This window comes from Phalaenopsis equestris, unplaced genomic scaffold (genome assembly GCF_001263595.1).
Source record: "Phalaenopsis equestris unplaced genomic scaffold, ASM126359v1 Scaffold000203, whole genome shotgun sequence".
Classification (NCBI taxonomy): Eukaryota; Viridiplantae; Streptophyta; class Magnoliopsida; order Asparagales; family Orchidaceae; genus Phalaenopsis; species Phalaenopsis equestris.
The window spans coordinates 2,805,005-2,817,400 of NW_018164645.1; positions in this window are offsets into that span (position 1 = coordinate 2,805,005).

Sequence of the window (12,396 nt, forward strand, 5' to 3'; positions counted from 1 at the left end):
GAACGATGTTATGTCATTTCTAAGTTTAGCAGTTTTGGATGGAGGGAAATATTTGGATAGAAATTTCTGTGAAAGTTCTCCCCAAGTTTTAATAGATCCTTGTGCTAATAAATTTAACCACATCTTAGCATTATCCCTAAGTGAAAAAGGAAAAAGTTTAAGTCTAACAACATCGTTTGAAACTTTTTCATATTTAAAAATAGCACACAATTCTAAAAAACTAGCGAGGTGTAAATTAGTATCTTCATTTGGTGCACCTCCGAGTTGATTGTTTTGTACCATTTGGATAATAACAGGTTTAAGCTCAAATGAATTAGCAGCTTCATCAGGATTTTGGATAGATAAGTGAATTTCAACTGTTGTAGGATTTGCATAATCTTGTAGGGGTCTAGGTTGGTGTTCATTTCTACTCCTTGATTCTTTATGTTGTTTTCCATTGTATCAGAATTTCTAGGTTCTCTTCTTAATCTTCTAATTTTTCTAACAGTGTGTTCTAATTCTGAATCGTAGGGTATAAGATTTTTAGGTCAAAATTTACGCATACAATTTGAAATCAGTACACATCAAAACAGTTAACTAAATATGAAAATAAGTTGCAATTCAAGTAAAAATTTTCTAATAATCCTAGTTTGTTCATTACTCTAATTATGATTCTTATTTACTCCCCGACAACAGTGCCAAAAACTTGACAGCGAATTTATATATGCTTAAAAACACAAGTATTTAATACTGTTGTTAAAAGGTTTAATTCTCCAGCAACGACACCAAAAACTTAATAACAATTGTAGATTCGATAAAGATGTATATATAAAATATTCAATAAAGGTAAAGTCACACTTATCAATGCAAGTATAAGTATCGCTCAAGTAATATAGGGCTCTAATGGAGTTCTAGATATCGATCCCATAAGGAGTAATATTAAAAGCTATGAACTAAGAATTTAGAAAAGCAATACTTAATCGCAACAATGGAATTCAAATTGCTTATATGTCACTAATAGGCAATTGAAAAAAATATATAATTTTAATAACTCTTAAATAATTAATTATACTAATAAAGGTTTTAATGTGATATTCAATTTATAAGAAAGCATCATTCTCCTTGTCAAGAAATTATAGTGAATAGATAAAGTGAATTGGTTCAAATTGTGTTGTGTCAAATAGAAGCATACCTATTCTTTACCCTTTGGTCAAAGCATAAAGAACATTGACTAATCCTACGCTTGTTTACTAAATCTGCGGCTAGGTTGGAAGGATACTGGCTCTCACTTCGGAGCTCCCACGTTCCCCTCCCCTGAAGGCTAACATCTACACTTCAGCAGCCAAACGATAGGACCAAATTGGGGATTTTAGTCTTTCACTCTAAAATCTCCAATTCTACGCCCGATAATTTTATTTCCCTATTTGTTTGCGCCCAATTTCCAAGGGCTTTGACCTCCCTGAATCTCAGATGTAATCTTCACTTTAGTTGTAAAACTTAACATATTTTAACAAATCAATTGGCCAGATTGAAAGTAAATTAAGATCGAAGTGAAAAGATCATCACAACTTCTTTAAATTTTCATGGCTCAACCAATTCAAATCATCATTTCACAAATCTCAAGACAAAGAGAAGACACAGAAAACTACTCAGATCTCATGGGAAAAACACAATAAAACTCGGAATTCATATATAAAAGCAAAGTCATACAAACTACAACAAGTAAATAACACTTATCTCTAATTTCTCCCCAAGAAAACTCCTCGAAGTTCCTCTGAATCTCTTCCTTTCTTTACAGCACACAGAATTCCTCTTCGAAGTGACAAGGAGGAAGAAATCTCTCACTTTCCCTTCACTCTTACAATCTCTCGAATAATTCCTCACAATTAGGCTCTCTACACTACTCTCTACACACTAATGGAACCTCTCTAACCTTTATGACCTCTAGTGCCTTCAGAGCCTCCTTCATTTTCGGACAAAATCTTCTTTTAAAGTTGTGTATTAGTTTTCTAAATAGTTGCCTAAGCACCCCTCCAAAATTCGTCCTCATCTAATGTATTGTTGGACATAACCGTCGATCTCGCTGTTGGCGGCCTTGAGGGCACCGTCGACGGGTCTTCTAAGTTAATTAAATTTGGAGTCTCGGGAAAAGTCCGCCGTCGGCGCCATTGGGCTCGCCGTCAGCGCCCTAGTTCAAATATTCACATTTTGGTCATTTTCGCTCAAAATTCGCTCCTTTTTGCTCCAATGACCCTAATCCATCATTCCTGTAACAAAACATCAAAAATACCTTTCTTTAAAGTGCAATATCATCAAAAATAGTGTAAAATATGTATGAAAATCTCAACATATTTTCCTTTGGTCAGCTATGCACAATCTGGACCACACAAGGGCCAATCTTCCAGAAAAGTTTGTTGAAAGGGTTTCGAGCTTCGGAACTCCAGAGGGCCAAATATGAGCAAGACATGATCCTTGAACATCCATAGAGGTTGTAAATGCACCCTAAGAGCTCAAGAAGATGTTTCAAGTGTATTTCACCGAGTAAACAATTCTGACACAAAATTTGTCGATCTGAACCTCAGGCTTAAGATTCAAACACTAGCGAAGTAATTTAGTTAATGGTCTGTGTCATGAGAACGTCTGTCTCATTAAGACACAACCCCGTGATGAAGGAACAAACGTCAGGGCAAAGGGCACCAAAAGTGATGCCAACTTGACACTGATTACCTAAAAGCACGATTATGGTGGTGCAGACCCCAATTATTGTGTCTGTAGCATTCACTTGCAAGTCTTATGGGTTTCTTTAATCACAGTAGGACACGTATGATCCCAAAATAGTCTTGTATCACTCAGAAAGGATGTGTCATATGAGTTGCATAAAAAATGGGGGCCAATGCTTACATAATGGATATAACTTGACAGCATGATGGGACCCACAGGGGCTCGATGCCATCGCTTAATAACATGAAGCCTATATATAAGGGGTCGGGTGTGAAATTTTTTTACTTTTGTAACTTTCCCAGTCATATTTCATGGCTTCCATTTTCCCTTTGATAATTTTGGTCCCATATTGCAATATGTCGCTCCTTAGACATCAAAGAGCTGCACATCAACGCTTGATAATAAGGAAAATGATAGGACCAAGTTCGCTAGCCAGGTAGGGGCCCAAAGGTATGCAGATTCCCTCCTCAGTTAAATCATCATCCTCAACTGTACTTTCACCGACCTAGTGATGAAGGGACTTTTTCATGCAAGCTCTTAGCCATGCATTCATCTCAATTGTTTGTGAGTCCATGATTAATGCTAGAGAACTAATGAATGGCATATAATTTGTTAGGGGACATTGGGTGGCCTTAAATCAAGAGATGATCAACATCGTATATGATTTAATCATATACGTCATTGATTAGTATACCAAAATTTTGAATTAGACCCAAACTTTAGTCAGGTGTTTCTTTACTTGACCTAGGACGACTCTGTCACCTAGTCGACGGTGCACGAGGGGGAGACGTTGAACTTCTTCTAAAGTATCCTTGATTGGAAGTCAAAATATTGACACTCCTTCATTTCAACCAAGATATTACCAAGCTCGTACCTAAGCAAAGTAACAAGGGAGCACACATTAGTCAACTATGTGATTCAAAGAAATTTCCAGCCATTTTATTTATTAGTCAATTGTCTGCATGGTCCATGATAACACTACGACTGACATCAACCACCCCTCTTTGATACATGTCCTTTACAATTGAGCTAGTTGAGAGGTCCACCCAGGGGGAGGGCTCTATGCAACTCTTTATGGAGGCTAGCATTCAATCCTATAGAGGGTATGACCTACTTAGTTTGGACATCACCACAACAGTTGATGCCCTTCCTCATCCCAACTCCATCCATAAGTATATGCAGAATCTTCAAGCTGACATGACTTTTCTTAGCCAGAAGATTGACTCCCTTTACCGCCAGCCAAAAAACGTCGAGCACCAGTTTAAGAGACAATTTTTCTAGCAAGCTCAGTCATTCCAACAATTCTTCAGTGACATCAAACTGGGTTATGCACAACCTTTCAAATATACTTTTTTTCTAAGGTCGTGCCTAGTGGGACGGGCGAGGATGATGGTGATGAGGGAGACAAAGAGGAGGACACATGAGGGAGACAAAGAGGAGGACACATACCTCTAGACCTCCTTTTCTGCCCCTAACATAGTGTTGTATTTTCTTTGTTGCTTTATTTTTTGTCACGTAATGTGAGCCTTTAGAGGCATATTATATTATATTTGTACCCCATATACAGGGATATTCTCATTTGAAATATGTATTATGGTGCACTATATAAGGACCTATTTATATGTCTATATAAAATTACTTGTTTCTTATTTTCTATTTCTTTTTGCTCAATAAGTTGTGTTGAGAATATGTGATAACCCCGCCTAATTCATTAAAAAGAACTAAATACACATGATTGGGTCTAGCACCTAATGCCGCCCTAATTTTATTGCTACTATCATACATCATTGTCAAATCTTAGGTATCGTTGTAACATTTAGGTTGCAGTGTCTGCTGTCGCGATGTCAAATAAACGCTTAGGTGCCACGCGAGGACACTGTGCCTCCATAAAATTAACTTGTCCAGTTTCGAGGGTGGCTCCCAATTGGACAACCATCATTTTATAGAACAACATGGCTTCCACCTTGTCAACAATGTCCAAGTATTTATGCTTGGGGCTATGGTGGCGGCTTCTGATTCAACAACTTCCATCATGATAGTACATGTGGCACATGCCATATCAATAGAGTCACAACACCCTTTTTTGGAGCCACAACATCATGTTGACCAACATTGGTTTTCCCGGGATTATATTTTTGTAAGGTTGTATGACATGACATGTGCTATGTCAATGGTGCCCAGGTGTCATTCCCAATGCAACGATGTGACCCGACCCGCAATTACGCATTAATTTAGCTTCCAAAAGATGGTAAAAAAAATTGATCCAATTTATATTTAGCAGCTAGTGTGCAAAATTGAAATGTTATAAAATTTAGAAAATAGTTTACGCACTAAGGGTGCGTAAATATACGCATCATTTCAAGTAATATAGAGTTTTTTAAGACCTCAGTATCGACCCCATAGAGAAGCGAGATAAGTAATCCCTTAGGCTAATGCTAGTCTATTACTATCAGGTCTTAGTTTAGAATGTCGATTAAAGTGATTTTTCTAACTATTTTTAAATGAAAGTTTAAATATAAAGATAACTTTTCTGGGTATAAAGATAACTTCTCTAGATAAATTTGTTTGGAGAAATTTGAGATGTTAAAAACTACTCTTTTGTGCAATGATCTAAATAATGTGTAGGAATGAAAGACTTAAAATATAATGTTGTTAGTGACAAATATGAACATACATATTCTTTACCCCCTTCCGCTGGTAGCACAGAATATTGGTTAACCTAGAGTTTTGCACCAGTTTGTGTAGTAGTACTGAGTAGATTCTGGTCTCTCACTTCTAGATTATCCACTATGTCATCTCTATAAGACCTGTTAGGGACCATAACGATCCAAACTCTAGACTGACTTGATAAAGAATTTAGCATGTCACCCTAGAAACATCAATTTTACGCCCATCAAAATTTATCTCCCTATTTATTTGCACTCCCCTTCTGACGATCGCAACGACTCTTTCCAAAGTGAAGTGTGGTGCTCACTAGTTGGGTGAAATATTTGCCCTCCCAGGTCAGTATGTTTCGCAACAGATTTTAACCTCACAAGTGTTCAATTGGCAAAGTTAATTAAGAGTCGGTGAAAGTTCCATGACATTAACTAAATAAGAGAATATCTAAGCAAATCCAATTTCCTAAACATGCATTTATTTCATTGCAAAATAAAAGTAAAATGAAGATAATGACATAAACATTAAAAGGATTGATAAAATTAAGTAAAAAATTATGTGCCAACAATAAACATGTCTACCTACCCTCTTTTGTGTGTATTTGTAAGCTTAGTATTCTATTAGTTTTATACAACTATCTATCACATAGGAACATCTAATAGAAATATATCATTAAATTATATTTCCTTAAAAGTTGCATTGCTACTTAAACTATTTTACTAGTTAACCGGTCAATGTGAGTGCACTCAAGTTGCAAGATCACTGCTCTCCCGAGTCTCAGTTTCATTTACAACATATTTTAACATAACTTATTGTCACTTAAGTTATGTCAATTAAGCAAAAGAGATATTACCCATCACATGAAAATAAAAATAATTCTATCATAAAATAAATTTTCATACACATGTTACTAATTCATATTAAAAGAAAAGAGTAGAGAAACTACTTACGAAGCATGAATAAAACATAACATAATACTTCATTTAAATTAAAGAAAATCCACTATAAAGTATTTACAATAATTACAAAAAAATGAAAAACACAATACTTAGCTTTTTTTTCCTCTGAAAGAAAGAAGAAAATCTCTCGAACAAAGTTTTTTTCCTATCCATGCACCGATCGTACTTCCTTACTCGTATCTCTCAAAATCCCTCACCAATCTCTCCAGAAATTGTGGAAATTTACATCTTCATACTCACGCAAAAATCCTCTCTTTAATCTCCCTAATTCTCTCCTAATTACTTCTGTAATTTCTTATCATGAGAGGCGTCAAACCCCTCTATTTAAAGAGACATACAAACTTCGCCTTTTTCCAAGAGACACATCTCTTCATGCAAAAGACACACCCTTTCACTCCAAGAGACACATCTCTTCATCTAAAAGCCTTTGTAAGTGTCTAGATTTATTTAACCACTCCATAGGGCGTGTAAGTTGTCCAGAAGCTTCCAAAACATCTCATAATGGCCCGGAATCGTCCAAAACACATCCAAAAAGCGCCTCAGGTGCTATAAATCGACGCTATAGTGCTCATTTCTAGCCGTGACTGGCACTATGGCGCTAGTCTGGGTGCTATAGCTCCACCTTGCAGGCAACACACCTGTTTTGCTTCATTTTGGCTCTATTTTGCTCCGTTTCAGCTCTAGTTCGCTCCTAGTGTTATACCTACAAGATAAACATGAAAATAACATTTATTTAAAGTGTAATTTCATTCAAAAACATGTAATAAATATAAATGAAATTAAACATAAAAAGTCATATCAAAATGTGCCAAATTAAAATTTTCTTCCTGACTCAATTTGACTCCAAATTGCACCATTTTGCTTCATTTTCGCTAAAACTCCAACTATTGTACATGAAAAATGCATTTCTTTAAAGTACAATATCATAAAAAATGTGAAAGTACAATATCATATAAAGTACAATATCATAAAAAATGTGCATAAAATGATCATGAAATGTACACTAAAAACATGTAATTTTTAGGTGGATTACAATATCAAAATGAAATTTTGCATTATGTAAGGGGCAGGCTTTGACTACCTTAAGATTGGCTTTTTAGCTTTCTGGTGTCGCCCCTTTAGCTGCCAACACATGATTCGAGCAATTTTTTTAGGATCTTGTCCCATCTCGTTTTTTAAATTGTCGATCTTTGGAGCAACCAGAGCAACCACAAATATATGGTTTGAAGGACTTTTGGAAGGAGTTGAAGGGCACAATACCTTCAGAACAACTTTCAACCTCTACATAGGAGAGAAAACCTCCAATTCTAATGTCTTTTTCTAGAGCCTTAAGCTATTTTTGGTGGAAACCTGAGTTAAGTTTTTCATTGTCTTACCTTATCCCATTTTTTGAGCATTTTTTTAAGTTTTATGACCATAGTCTTAGCCCTGACACTGTGACTCCTCCCATATCCCATTTTTTTGAGCCCATGCCCTGATAACGCATTTGGGCTCTTAAGCGCTAATTCATCCCCGGGCAGGAGTGCGTCATTGTCTGAGTAATGTTGCATTGATGCCAGCTTAGGCTTTGTGAGGTGTTAAGATATTGCATACCACAGTTGTTGAGCCAATATTGCATGTATGTGATTGAGGTCGTAACACTGTCCATAGTGACACAACCTAAACAAACTTTATGTTTATTGAAGTTAGGGTCACGACACCATTCATGACACTGCAATGCTAGGCCTTATCTTATAATAGCCAACCCCACAACCTTGTTGCTAGATTTATGACACCACATTGCGTGTAACCAAAGTCATTACACCATCCTTTGGCATAACAATGCTAATGCTCAATAGATTTTATTTATTTATTTTGGTTGTAGAGTTGATGCATCACTTTTTGTAGTGCAAAGAATACATGGCATTTGATGATCAATCAAGTTGATCATTTATCAAATAAAATTTGATAGGACTTCTAATATTTAAGTGTTTGTATCCCAAAAAAAAATGGTACATCCACGTGTAGGGGTGATGATCCTTATTTCTGCTTCATCTTCAGTCGAGTTCAACTTGTGCTAAACAAACTGCCCTCAAGACTTTATAGGTCAATGGTGTTCTTAAGGATGTTTTTATCCTGAATTTTTGGTACACCTGCTTCTAAGGGTGGTAACTCTTCTCTTCTAACTAATTGATTGTACTTTACATCACTTATATTGTAGTTAATATAATTCATTGTAAGTCTATTCTTCTATTTTATCCTTTTTCAAACTACCTAAGTGAGGCATGTGGAATAACATTCAAGTGTTGTCACTAATTAGGTATAGGTTGCATTAGGCATATAGGGTGTCAGTCCAACTTATGTCTTGTCTAGAGAGTAAAGGGGACTGGCACTGAGGCACTGCCTATTGGTGTCAGAACCCCATCTCTCTTTCCTTCGAGATCTTAGTGATCCTTTTATATTATCGTCTCTACAACATTATATTAACTTTCATATGGTGACAAAAGAATGTTTGTATTCTTGCATGTGTGTTTTATTGTTGTGTATTTGTTACATTTGTCAATTTTTCATGACAATCAAACCCTGAATTTATGTTTTATAGGGTTAAGTCCTCAAAGCAATTGATTGAGCATCTTGCATATAATTTTTTTATTTTCTCCTCCATGGAGTTTTGGCCTGGTGTTAGTGCTTTGGGGTTTAGTCCTCAAGAAAAATCTCTATGCACTCTTACATGTATCTACATATATTTAGGGGGTTCACTGCTCTAAATGAGGCTTTGTTTCCTATTATTTCATATTGGTCTAGATTTTGTGAGTTAATGATAGTACTCTGACGACCCTTAGTTTGGCATATAATATTAATAGGGAAACAAGCAATATTTTTTAACTTCTTTAAATGAGTAATATGATTATCAAATCTCTTAGGATCATTCCTAACTAGGGTTTAGGTTAACATTTATCACTTGGGTTGATAGGTGCTAACTTGTTCAGATGTTAGCGTAGGGGCCTGATTGGACAACTATGCCTAGATCCTATAGGTATGCCCTTTAGCCTTATATTGTATGTGTATTACTTAGATGTATAGTTAGACACCACATTGTAGCTCCTGTTTAGAACTAAGGCTAGGGCATAGTTGGGGGTTTTCATACTTAGCTATTATTCTTGGTTTGTGTTGGTTATTGTACATTTGGTGTGCCTTTTACATACTTTATTAGGCTTAAGACCCACATACTAGTATATTAGAGCAGTTTCTTTTTATTTTTTATTTTTTGTAAGGAGCCAAGCCAACAAAAGAGCGTAATAATTAAAGTTAAACAAACATATTTTTTTTTGCTAGCGTTGCTTAAGTCTCCTCCCACCGGACTTGGCTTATGATATGATGTATGTCTTTATCTATGATTTTACAGGTAATGTTTTTATTTGGACTTTTTATGTACTTTTAGAGATCCAGGATTGAGTCTGTATAAGAAATAAGGCTCGAGCATGAGTCTTATAGAATTTTACATAGGGATCATGTGACAAGGATCAAGAGATGATGCTCAAGCCTCATACCTTAATTCTGAATTTATTTGTTTTATAGACTATTTTTTTATTAGAATATGTTAGCAACCCAATGACGCTTGGCACGTGCTTCATTATCTCATATCAAGTGTTTACTTTATTGCATTTACATGTGTTTACTCTTTATTATGTGTCAGCGAGTTGTCTGGATGTGAGCAAGTCAAACTCTTTACGGTAAATTCTTTCCTATAAAATTTTAATTTAAAAGATTAATAAAATTTAGGATTGAATTTTTTTAACATTTTGAAATATATAATTTATTTTCTATGTTTGTTTTCTTACATGACCTTTGGGCCATATTTAAAACATTCATAACTACATGATTTTTTCTCTTGAGCATTTAAAAATAGAGCCACCACATTTAGAATATCTTAGAAAATTACATATTATATCACAAGTCTCAAGGAAAAATGTTACATGATCCACCAAGCACCCTTTTTAAACTCTTAGGATGTTTTTTCAAGCATGTTTAGGGTGTTAAATGCTTTCTAGATCTAGACAAGATTATAAGCCATTTGTGAGGCGCCTTGACTTTGTAGTTGGGTACCTCGTTCCTCCTTTTCGTATAGGTGTCGTGTTCATACTTTTGGTAGGTATAATCCATACTCCTTTCAGTCTAGATAAATTCATAAGAATCTAGACTTTCATTCCTTTGAATCTAGGTCCATTGGATTATTTTTTTGAATAATAGCGCTACACTTTTCAATGAGTATAGCAATCTCATGATCTACAAACTTCCTTTTCTTGTTTAGTATATCTTTCATAAATTTCACATAACTTGACATTTGTTCGAAAGCCTCAATGAAAGGAATGTTTATTGTTAAATTTTTAAGGATTTCCAAAAATTTTGTAAATTGTTTGTCTTTATTCTTCTGCTTCAGCTGTTGAGGAAACAAAGGTAGTGGTTTTTTTAAGGAAACTTATATTTGTTCATTTTCATTATGGTCACTTTTAATTTCTTCATTCTCCTCATCAATTTCAATTTCTCTTTGGATTCTTACTTCAACTTCTTTTCCACTTCGTAATTGAATAACTTTAATTGGCTCCTTATTTTGATCTTTTGGATTAACTTCCACAGTACTTGGAAGATTTCCTGAAGGTCTGTTACTAAGTGCAATAGCAATATGTCCTAATTGCTTTTCAATATTTCTAATAGCAACCCCTTGATTTTGTATTTGATTTCCCATATTCAACATTACTTCTCCCATCGTCAACTTCTTTTCCTTAACTTGTGAGAGGGTTATAGTTAAGTACAGAAGGATAATAAGGCTAATAATTAGGATTTCCTTTGTTGTTTAAATTTCCTGAGGGGTTCACCGAATTATTATAATTATTCCAACTAAAATTAGGGTGATTTGCCCATCCAGGGTTGTAATAGTTAGAATAGGGATTGTTATTTCAATTACTTATAGCATTTAAAGTTTCATAAGATGATTGAGTATCAATTATCTACCCTAGTGAATTTTCTTCTAATGCTAGTGGCATTTGAGAACATCTCATTCCAATTTGATCAATCTTTTTCGATATAGCATCAATTTGAGATGCTAAAATAGACATTGCATCTTAGTCATGAATACTAGCTACTATCTTAGGATTTACTTGTTCAGAGCTCAGAGGGCCATTGAAAATTGTTAGTAGCCATTTTTTCAATTAAAGAGCATGCTTCATCAAAATGTTTTGACATTAGTGATTCATCTGCAACAACATCTATAATAGATCTAAGTGATCCTACTAATCAATTGTAAAAGTTTGAATTATTAACCAATCTGGTATAGCATGGTGTGGACATTTTCTAAGGAGATCCTTAAATCTTTCCAGGCTTCATATATCGATTTTTCCTTCAAACTGACAAAAAGATGTAATATTGTTTCTAAACTTAACAGTTTTCGAGGGTGGAAAATATTTAGCCAAAATTTTTTTTGATAGTTCTCCCCAAGTTATGATAGATCCAGGTGCTAACGAATTTAACCAAGCTTTAGCTTTGTCTCTTAATGAAAAAGAAAAAAGTCTAAGCCTAACAGCATCATTAGACACTCCATCATATTTAAAAGTAACACATATTTCAAAAAAACTAGCAAGATGTGAGTTACGATCTTTAGTAAGTGTTTCTCTAAACTAATTATTTTGTACCATTTGGATAATATCAGGTTTAAGCTCAAATGAATTAGCAACAACATCAAGATTTTGAATAGTTAAGTGAAGTTCATTTGCAGTCGAATTACATAATCTTTTAAAGGTTTTTGTCGATTTTCATTTATTTGATTATCTAAGTTATTTATCATTTCGTTCAAATTTTTAATTTCTTTTTTTTAATGTTTCTAATAGTACGTTCTAATTCCGAATCGTATGACACTAAACCTTCAGATCCAATATTTCACATAAAAAAATATAATAAGTAAAGAAAAATTTCTTAAAAATACTCTTAACTATATACTTATATATTTTTTGATTTTTTTATTTTATATTTTTTTGATTTTTTTTATATTCTATCTCTAAATTTCTAAATTTACCAAATCTAATTAATTTACTGTTACCTTCCC